An 11,310-nucleotide genomic window follows, 5' to 3' on the forward strand; every position below is an offset into this window, starting at 1 on the left:
CCACAGGTAAGAGAAGCATTTCAGGAAGAATAAAAAGCATGTGCAAAGGCTCTGAGGTAAGAGAATGTGGTGATCCCAGGAACTGAAGGGGCCAGCGTGGCTGGAACTTAGTGGGTGATGGGGAAGCTAGCACAAGATGGGGCTGGGCAGGTGGACAGGGGCCAGACCGTATGGGTCAGGAAGGTCATGGTCAAGAGTTTGTATTTTATCCTTAGAGTGATGGAAAGTTATCAAAGGGTTTAGGACAGGGGAATGGTGTGATCTAATTTCTCTTTGTTAGATTGCTCCGGCCGCTGAGGTGAAAATGGAGGAGAACATGTGCTTTGTAAGGCAGTTTCTCTCCTAAAAACTATTAACCTCTTTCAGATGGAATTTCATTTTTCAATTGTATAAAGCAATTTTACTCTATCATATCAATCCTGAGGGCTTGAGGGGCAAGTGTCAAAGAGGGATAGTTCGCTACTAAATGAAATGTTTGCCTTTTCCTGATTATTTTATTTCATTCTTCAACTTGAAGTGACAAGTACTCAAATACTCTTGACTACAGAATGGGGCTTATCTATTAAGAAAATGCAGCATCTGCTGCTGAGTTTGAAGCTTCAGGAGGGAAATGCAAAGAGCGAGGATAAAGGAAGAGTTCCGCCAATCGGCTGTCCCATGTGCTCGGTCAACCCAGAATCAGCGGGTGTGAGTGTGGGAGAAGGTTGGGTTCAGACTTCAAAGCCAGATTACCCTCTCAGGCCTTCTGCAGCTTCTTAAAGACAAACGCCTAGGTGAGCAGAAAAGAAAAAAGCAATGTTCTCATTTCTTCTCCCCCGCACCTCATCCCCCAACCTCATAAAGAGGAGACAGCTCCGCCTACAAAGCTAACATGGAAAATACCCATCGGGGCTGCAGCTGAGAGCCCTCAGAGAGAGCATTCTTTTCTGCATATGCATCCAGGCTCTGCAACCGGCCTCAAGTTGTCTGATCATGCACTACTTGGAACGATGAATAAGATTCCACCCCCAGGGGGTTGCCTGATTAAACAAAAAGTAAAAGTTGACAAATAGAGGGAAAGAGTGACACGCTCAGATGCTTATATCTGCAGTGGAAATCAATGCTCAGCAAACGTGAGGTGGGAGATAGCACATACTGGGAGAGATCAAAAGAAGAAGCTCCAGCTGCTTCGTCTGTGTTGGGCCTGTCAGCCGCAGCAGGTGTCTTCTCACGCAGAACTCCGAGGAGCAGGGGATACCCATGGTGACCTCAGCCCCCTCCTCCCACTCGGAGAGAAAAAGTTTACTTGAGAAAAAGCAGATTTCCCCAATATCTTTAAAGCAGTAAATTGTGTTAAGAACAACAAAATAAATACAGGTAAAAAAGAACAACGATGCAGTCTAATCGAGTTACAAGCAGGAAAATAAAAAATAAAGACATCAGAACCAGATGAGCTCTTCATTATGGACACATTGGAACCTGATTCCCACACCTCTGGCCAGGAACACTTTTCTCCACAGAAGCCACCAACCAAGGACCTTCTTTCACTTGAGTACGTCATTGTCCAAGAGTTCTTCATTCAACGTGAATTAAGCCCTACCCGCTGTATGTGCCACTCTTACCGCAAACATCAGCTCCTCATTCATTTATTGTCGGGATCTGCGTTCTCTCCCTTGCTCTCCCTCTCCTCATATGTAATCTTTTTGAATTTAAATGTTTTGTCAAAGTAAAGGGTATGAAGGTTAACTATTGGTTCTAACAGACTCTTGGAAGAGCATTAAAGTTTTTCTTAATTAAAACATGAAGTTTAAACTCAGCGTACTTAAATTCAAACCTATTATCTAAAGGAGAAAATTAATGTTAAGTTCTGCTCATTTAGATTCAGAACCTAAGATTCTCCATAGTATTCCAAAATGAAAATAAGATGGTATTTTAATGTTACTAGAGCAGCTAAACATTCAGGAAGCCTTCATACCTATTTCAGAAAAAGTGAAGCAGGCCAATGTTGGAGGAAGTCATGGAGAGGACGTGACCACCGGTTGGCCCTTGAACTGAACCCAGGCAAAGGTAAGCTCCTCACCCCTTGCCTGCCCTTGGAATGTACATTCTACCCACTGTTCCCACAGCAGGAACCATTTTCAACAGCAGCCTTGAAAGAGTAAGGTGTTGTTGAGACCATTTGGACTGCATAGTGACTGAACCCAGTTAAGACCTTGATGCAGTAGGCGCTCGGTATCCACAGGTTCCCCATCTGTGGATTCAACTAACTGTGGATCGAAAAGCCTAAGATAGTTGTGTCTGTACTAAAGATTGTGATTATTCCCTAAACAAGACAGCATGAGAACTATTTACACGGCATTTACATTGTATTAGGTATTCTAAGTAGTCTAGAAATGATTTAAAGTATATGGGAGGATGTGTGTAGGTTATATACGAATACTCCGCCATTTTGTATAAGGGACTCAAGTGTCCATGGATTTTGGTATCCACGGGAGGGGGGCAGGGAGGTCTTGGAACCAATTCCTTTTGGACACTGAGGGACGACTATATAAATTTTTAAGATTCTGACAGGTGGGTGCAGAGATCTACTCGTCTTGCGGCCACTCACAACGAGGGTCATATGTCAGTTCCTTTGTTTATTAAACCTACCACCTACCAATCTAGAGTGATTCCCCCTCTTTCCTGCATCTCTCTTTGCCCTCTGTGGGGCCAGCTTATGAACCAGCAGCAGATTTCTGGCTCTCCTTGAGCAGAGGGGTTACTCAAAAGGGCTTGAATCTGAATCCTTGGAAAGTGAGGAATCTGAGGGGTGACTTTGCTCTCACACTCATTTTCTTTCACTCTTTCCTATTTATTTTTTTACGAAGGCCAGAGAAGCCATCACTGAACTGAGAAAGTGATGGTCAACACTTGATTTAAAAGCTCTTAAGTAAAGAACACCACCTAAGTGCTGGTTTTCATGGAATCTTGGGAGCCCTGGAAACCATTGCCGAATTAGCCATACCAGGAGGCAGGGAGCCCCATGGCCAATACTTGGAGCCATTTCAGCTCTGAGGGCCCTGAGCCTGGGTTCCCTGTGAGGTGTCCATGGCTGTGGTCATCTCCTTCTCAGCATGGCCGGGCCCTGAGGTAGACTCTAGGAAGTATCTAATGACCACACAGGGAAAGTGACCCAGGAAGAAGCCAGGACGGTAGGAAGCAGAGCGGAGAGGTGGGACTCCACTGGACTGCTAAATTAAAACTAACCCTGAAATCTACCCTGACTCTGAGCTCTCTCATATGTGAAAGAATTACAGCACTCATTTTAAAGCCACATTTGAGTCTGAGAATTCTGCTACTTGCTGGCAAATTCCTCTATCTATATCTGGCAAATTCTTGACACACAGAATCAGCATTCAGCAGAAAACGTTTTTTGATCAATGTATCTTTCTACAGAGAGAGTATACTTTGCTATTTCTCATGCACCTCAAAACAAACGTTTCTCAAACAATTCACAATTCTCCCTACCACTCGCTCCCATGTGCCAGGTTCACCATCAGGCACTGGGTCTACGGTGGTGAAAGGAAAAGGAACTCTTCCTTATGGAGTGTACAGTGGGGAAGACACACACTAAGTACATAAACAGAGATAATTAAGACATTTCTAGTTTACAAAATACTAGGGACTATGGGAGCTTATAACTGGGGACCTAACAGAGTCTGAGGGATCAGACAAGGCCTTCCTGAAGAAAATTATGTTTAAGCTGAGTCCTGAACGGCAAATGGAAGTTATTTAAGCCAAGAGAATGTGTGTCTATGGCTGAGGGGAAGGAGACAGAGAGAGAAATGGTTGTTAGTTTCCAGGTAAAGGAGACTCTGTGTCATCTGTCATATTTGAGGAACTGACAGCCCTCAGGTATTGCTGGATCAGAGAGAGAGAGATGTTCAACTGGGGCTGAAGGGGTTATAGAGTCAGTGTAACTGGAGGATAGAGCAGTAGGTAAGCCATGTTGGGAACTTGAGGCTAAACTTAAGTCCATAGTAAAAGAGTAAATGGCACAATCAGGTGTGTGATTTTAAAAGAATACTCCAATAGCAGAGTGATGAATGGATTGCTGGAGGTCAAGAGGAGGCCCAGAAGAGCAGGTGAAAAAGGACCAGGATGGGAAAGCATCTGAGAGGGTGGGAAGCGTATGAGCGGTAGAGTTAGTGATGGGATGGATGTAGGGGTGAAGGAGAGGTGGTCATCAGAAATGGCCCCAAGATCTCTGCCTGGGCGAAGAGGTGGAGAGCAATGTCATTTACTGAAATTCAGGACAGGGGAGATGGAGCAGGTAGTAGGGAGCGGGAGGAGGACCATGAATTCAGTTTGAGGAATGTTCACTTTGAGGTGCATATGAGACAGCAAAGTCTCCTCTTTCTGTAGCGAAATATGGTGATTGAAGATTTAAGCAGTCTCAGAAATCTGGGGACCTAATTTTTGACACTGAATTTGGGTACTTGGAATAGTTATACACAAAACTGAGCCCCAAACATCACACCTGAGCCTTGTGGTTTTCCAGCTGGCATCGCTGCCCTAAATTCCCACCTGGGTGTGGGGACCCGTAACATGTTGCATTTTATTCCTCTTTCCTGAAGATCATCAAAATGACCACAATACAGGGACTCGATACTACTGAGATGGCTGGAGATGATCTTCAGTGAGATCAAAAAATAAAATTGGACGTCCAATAAGGTTCTTTTCCACTGACTGAGGTTTTCATGTTCAATCCAGTTTATCTTCCTCCATGACGCCATCTTGACAATCATTGTTTATTCTGTTCCAAAGGGACGTAGCAGGCCATTTCCTCACATGACCTTTCATTGGCCCTAATATTCAGACCCATATGGAGGAAAGGCAAACAGCCACAGAAAATCATGTGGCTACTTCACATTTAGTCTCATGAGTGTTCACTGGCATGATTAAACAATACATCTACACTCTCAGCTAGGGAAAACCTGTTTCCTTTATATTTGCTGCTATATATATTTAATAACTATTAATCACTATATACGAGGTACAAGTACAAGCAAATGAACTGAACTATATTTTCCTTGAGAAGGAAGGGATTGAAAACTACCAACAACTGTGCTAAGGTATTACAAAGTTCCTCTAATCGAGCCATCAAAAAGGAGTGTCCTTTATTTATGGCATACATTATTTGGAATCTAATTGGATTTTTAATGTGGTGGTTGGGGCAGGGGTCTGTGTTTAGTTTTTTCTTTTTCCCTTTTTTTTTCCTTTTAGACTGGATGAGGGGCACACAGTGAGAAGCTGGCTTCATGGAAGGAGAAATCTATCAAATGGAAAATGAACAAATACAAAACCCTCTGTTTCTGTCCAATGTCTATAACCACAGCATGATAAGACAGGGAAGGGTCATCTGACTATGTGGTTGATTTCTCCAATATTCCTCACTGATTTCCTCTTTTTGTATAATCTCTTGCTATTACGATAAAACGGCACCAGATCATGTTGAGATGAATCATCCATCTCCTTAAATGTCTATTTAGGAGTTAACAGAAGTTACCAGAAGTAACTCTGGTTGAAAGCTCATCTACTTATAGCCCTCGTTCGTTATGAAAATTCTTGAAACCTCAACCAAAGCCTATCTTCAGACAAGACCACAACACACTGCCAGGAAACGCCTTTTCAGCGGAGGGGACTCACACAAAGGCAGTTTTCTCTTCTTTTGTTCTGGGAGGAAAAGGGGCATTTGGCCACTCAGAATGAGAGTTCAGACAGGTAAGCGAGGAGGAGAATGAGAGGCCAGGGACTAGAGGATTGGTTTTGACAATGGGCACATCTTAACGTTAGAAAAGCTAAGGCCAAGTTCCTGAAGTGAAGTCGTGGAAGGTAACTGACAGTGTACTGGGAAGGGGCCGGGATAAGGAGTGTGAAGAAATCACAAATGGAATGCCAGCAAGGTCAGGAAAGTGGCAATGGAACAGCAAAGCCAAGGTCCTCTCTTAGCATTTTTTATTCTGGACATTGTGCCCATGTTCCTTTCCTTCAGCACCCCCTGCCCCCAACAATCCCCCACACATGCTTGTTCCTGCAGACTCTCCTGGGGAACAAGTGTTTTGCCTATGAATTGCCTGGGTAGCTCTGAGCTGGGGAAGTGAGCAAGCTCCTCTGAGTTCCTTCTCCTTATACAGGTTAAAAAAGTACAGAAGTGGAGAGAAGGTACGTCTATTGCATATTCCATGGATATCTTAATTACTAGGCACATTTATACATTTGACTGACCTACAAAAACTCCTTCCCTCTGCACACAAGGAAACCAGTGAGACACAGCCCAGGACCAAGGAGCACTCTCTGAGAAGTCCAGACAGGCAGCAGGACCTGTCTATCATCGGAGGAGTACATCACACTCTCTTTCTCTCTGCACATCTCTGGGTGTGCCCTCTGTGTAAGTACCACCCACAGCAGGGGAGAGGTGAGGGTGGCTGCCTTTAAAAGGATGAATAATTTCTTAGTTTTGTTTCTTCTTAGTGACTCAAAATTAAAGGTTCGTTGAGGGGGAATATCACAATTATTGACTAAAATGCAATCTTAAAAGGATTTGTAGGTCCCATCTGTTAATCTGTTTCCTAACCTTCCCCTATTCGTGAAACATCTGCTCAGCCACAGTAAGAGAGAAATCAATTTATCTGTCCTTGCATACAGCAAGAATGTTACTGTTCCTTGCCTTTGTCCACATCTCTCTGCCAGGTCCACCTGTCCATCTTTCCAGGGATGTGAAGCCAGCTCTTGATGCACACTTCCTCTAGAAATGGCTTTTGCCACCTTGTCCCATGATGAGTTCCCCTCCTATAATTCAGAGCAGGACTGACCTGGTACTTCCACTGGGCACTTAGCAAGCCTGGGACTTGGTTCTAACCCTTTTGGGGTCATCTAACCTTTTATCTGGAGATCCTGTCTTCGCAACTTGACTGTAAACTCCTTGAGGACGGCGGTCACAGCACCTAGCACAGGGCTGATTGTTCTAATAAAGACCTTTGGCGAGATTTAGAAGTAAATATTACTACGAGGAGGATCTTTCGAGATTATCAAATCCAGTCATCTCATGTTATAAGTAAAACATAAATGTGAGACGATTTGCCCAAGGTCATAGTGTCAACCAAAACTTAATCTTAAGCCTCACCCTCCCCATCAATCCATGTTTCTATTCTAAACTTTTAAATGAATTGATTTCTTTTCTATCCTTGTACCCTGTTACAAAGAACAACCAATCTAGAAGGCAGATATAAAGCAAGCTATGATTCAATCCAGTCAGAATCCCATATTTGTAAAATGTGACTAGTTGACTATCAATTCCAAATAAATTTGGGAAAGAACAAGGTGCCATCATGCTGAACAATCAGGACAGTGTAAGGAAACAGGCTGAGATGAGGGACTCACTTCCACCAATCAGAGGCAGCCATCATGGGCTGGCTGTGTCCTGTCACATAGCTATTCCATTTACAAGAAAAGGAATGACTTCCATCCAATACCATCTTCTTCATTTTTGATTGAGCGTAAACATCTAAAAGTGCTTTAACACTCCTCAGTGGTGTGTAGAAGTGTGGAGACGTGTGGGTAGGGAATTTTGTTTCGGCATTTGGAATTACACACTGAAAGCTCAGTTAAATGATGCAATTATCACCTAGGCTACCTATTATTTTTCTGCTAATAAATATATTTCGCTAATTTTCACACTCCTCTTTACTCTTTATCTTGCCTGATTGCCTTGACTTCTTTTCCAATTCTCTCCCAAATTTTCTGATGTGGTCGTGTCCCTTGATGATATACTATATTTTATTACAAAAGTCCTCAAGCAAGTCTCTATATATTATCTCCAATTTTTCTTCTCTTATTCTTTCTTAAACTGAGTCCAATTAGACATTTATCCTCACGATTCCACCAAACATGCTCTCGTCAAGGTCACCCATGATCCCCACTTTGCTGGCTCCCTTGATCAATTCACAGCAATTCTCAGCTCTCATCACCCTTGACCTATTAGAAGCATTTGACTTGGTAGATCATCCCTCTTTCCTTATGCATGTTCTAGACCTGGTTTCTGGACCCCACACTCTCTTTGTTTCCTTCCTACTTCACCGGTCACTCCTTCTCCATCTCCTTTGCTGATTCCTCTTCTTCTTCCCCGCCTCTTAATGCTGCGTCCCAAGTCTCCAAGTAATGAAGTATCCCAAGATTCATTCCTTGGTCCTCTGTCCTTCCCTATCAACATTCATTCACCCAGTCTCATAACTTTGAATGCTTCTTATATGTCATGACTCCCAAATTTCTATATCCAACCCACACCTCTCTTCTGAACTTTAGAATCATGCATCCACAACTGTGCACTTTATATTTTTACTTGGAAATCCAACAGAAGTAGAACTCTGCATCTTTTCTCTCAAACCTGAACTCCTGATTATTCCCTTCAGATGTCTCCACCTTAGCTAATCATTACTCCATCCCTCTATTGCTCAGGTCAAAAACTTTGGGAGGTTTTTTTTGACCCCTCTCTTTCTCTCACAACCCACACCCTACCAGTCACAAAATCCTGTCACCTCTACCTTCCAAATAGGCCCAGGATCTGACTACTTCTCACCACCTCTATTCTTGTCACCCTGGTCCTAGTCACTGTCATCTCTCACTTGGATTATTGCCACAGCTCTTTACCCGTGTGTCTGCTTTTGCCCTTGACCATCACAGTCTATTCACAAACACGGAAGTCAGAGAGATACTTTTACAAAATAAATCAGGTTATGTCACCCCCTAGGACCAAAACTCTACAGAGGCCCCTATTTCCCTCAGAGTAAGTACCGTCGTCCTTACAGTGCCCACAGGACCCACGTGAACAATCCTGCACTTAGACCCTTCCCTCTCTGACCGCACTTCCTATGACTTTCCTTACCCTTCTCTCCACTCTAGATACACAGACTGTGCTGTCCCTGGAGTGTTCCAGCCACTCTACTGCCTCAGGTCATTTGTACTGGCTGTCGCCTCTGCCTGGCGACACCCAAGCCCCCAAAATCTGCCTGGTTCACTCCCTTACTCCCCTCAAATCTCTACTCAAATGTCACTTTTTCAATGAGACTTACTCTGACCGTCCCCTTTAATACTGCAACCTCCTTCCACCTCATACTCGTACGTTGCTCTGTCTCCTTTTTTCTTAGCCCTTATCACCTTATAACATATAATAGACTTATTTATGCAATTTATTATTTCTGTCTCTATCAGCTGCAATCAAAGGTCCAGGGGGCTAGAGGTCTTCTTTGTTTGTGTACCATTTCAAGTCCCTAGAATGGTGCTTTTACGGAGATGTTGAATGAATGAATGAATGAATGAATGTGTTCCGAAACTCCCTCGATTCCAGAGCAATAGGGAATTGTCTGCTGCATATGGCCCTAAATGAGAAAAGACCAATTCAAAAGGGGCTTGCCTGTTAACCAAAGTAGAAGTTCAAGTCTTAGGATCTCATCTCCGCTCTCCTTCTCCCACATAGGTCACCTGTCACTCTCTTCAGGTGAGTAGCTGTACAGGAAAGGATTTCCACCTTCCTGAAAAGTGAAAATGTGTGTGGATTCCACCCACTTATCACAAAACTGGGAAGGAAGGGAAGAGTGAGGCTGTGAATTCTTATCTACTCTCTCAAGCAAGGAGGAATTCTCTTCCTTCAATAATTATTGAGCTCTAACACTGTGCACTTACCTCATAAGTTTATTATGAGGACTAAATGGGGTAATGTGTATAAAGAAATAAGCACATAACATACAGACAACCTCTCAGTTGTGAGATAATCATTTCTAGAGTGCTAACATACAGCATGGTAACCATACTCAATAATGTGTTGTACGCTTGGAATTTGCTAGGAGAATAGATCTAAAGTGTTCTCACCACAAAAAAAAAAGGTTAAAGTAGTAATAATAATAATAAATTTAAAAAAGAAAGAGGCATAATGCCAAGCAGATATAAGCACTCAATAAACGTAAACTTTTATTATCTTTATTGTAATCAACACTTAATTTATTGAATAAATATTTTAGTAACAGAATATTCTAATAGAGAAAATCAGAGCAGAGTATGAGGAGGCTGCTTAGACAAGCCTATCAGGCAGGACCTCTCTGAGGAGAGGACGTTTACATGGAAACCTAAAGAATGAGAAATAGCCAGTCACAGAATGAGTGATACAGTCAAATTGGGGAAGGGAAGAGCAAGTCAAGAGAGGTACAGATCTCACGGGGCTTCGTCATCCAGGAGAGGGGGTGGATTTATTCATAATTAATGGAAAGCTGCTGAATCCCTTCAGACCAGGGAATGAATTAAACACCACTGTTACTTGGGGCTCCACTGAGGGCAAGGGTTTAGAAAAGTCCCTGGGACATAGGAAGATGAATCAAACAGGGTGTCAGCTTCTAAGGAATTGTCATTCTAATAGTCTGACTTGAGACAATGCCAAAGTGGAAAGTTGTCCTCCCATGCCCTCCTAGCCCGCCTTTGGCTCCCTGAGGACCTCTTCACTGACCACTGCCAGGCCCAGCTCACAAGTCAGCGCCTTTGTGGAACTTGTGCTGACGTCTGTCCCCTGCGTTTGTGGCTCCTTCGTCTGATCTCTCAGAGTGCCTGGCACGTACCTGTGGAATAGAGCCTCTATCTCATGTGATTGTAATTTGTTGTATTCTTTTCTATACTCTTTTAAGGCTGAATCTACCCTTTCCATCTTTGTAATCCAACCACCTATTGTAATGCTGACTTTTTGGTGCAAGGTAGATACGCAATAAATGCTATTTTGAGTAAAAGAGCTAATGTTTGCTTACCATTTCTTTCCTTACTGCAAAAAAATGTGTGTCAGATTCAGGTTCTGCATTTCAGTGACAAACTAGAGCCTCCAAAACTGGCGGTTTTCTTGAGGAAAATTACCTCTTTTAGAGACAACCCCCTGCAAGAGAAAAATCGCAGTTTGAAATGTATTTTACTAACAAGTATATTTTATTCACTTTATATAATTTTTTTAAAATTGCAGCCCAGGATCATTACCATAGAAACCATAGAAGAATTTATCCACCACCAGTGGTTAGGTCTATTTTCTTAGTTTTTCCTGCCCCCCGCCCTTTGTGGTGCTTCTCATCTTGCAGAAGGGGAAACTGAAGCTCAGGAAGAGCAGGCCACACAATGAGTCAGCGATCAAACAAGTTCTTCCTGTGAGTGGGTGCTCTGCAGGTATCTCCGAGGCAGCCACACTCATCCCTGACATCACCCTCACCTTTCGGCACTTCTCTCTCTCCCTTCTCCCAAGTAGAGCTTCAACTCGTCCCTTGTCCT

General features: G+C 43.2%; 1 long non-coding RNA gene across 3 annotated transcripts; it reads left to right on the forward strand.

The window, feature by feature from the left end:
- The first annotated feature begins 5,606 nt into the window (after positions 1-5,606).
- On the forward strand, positions 5,607-10,939 carry LOC139042015 (uncharacterized). Of its 3 annotated transcripts, XR_011498202.1 has the most exons (5): positions 5,642-5,742; positions 6,059-6,183; positions 6,277-6,409; positions 9,494-9,514; positions 10,479-10,939. It is a non-coding gene; the product is annotated as an uncharacterized lncRNA (long non-coding RNA). The 3 variants fall into 3 exon arrangements; XR_011498201.1 differs by lacking the exon at positions 9,494-9,514 and having other exon boundaries at positions 5,607-5,742; positions 6,156-6,183; XR_011498200.1 differs by lacking the exon at positions 9,494-9,514.
- Positions 10,940-11,310: the final 371 nt, after the last annotated feature.

The sequence above is a fragment of the Equus asinus genome, chromosome 25, assembly GCF_041296235.1.
Source record: "Equus asinus isolate D_3611 breed Donkey chromosome 25, EquAss-T2T_v2, whole genome shotgun sequence".
Taxonomy (NCBI): domain Eukaryota; kingdom Metazoa; phylum Chordata; class Mammalia; order Perissodactyla; family Equidae; genus Equus; species Equus asinus.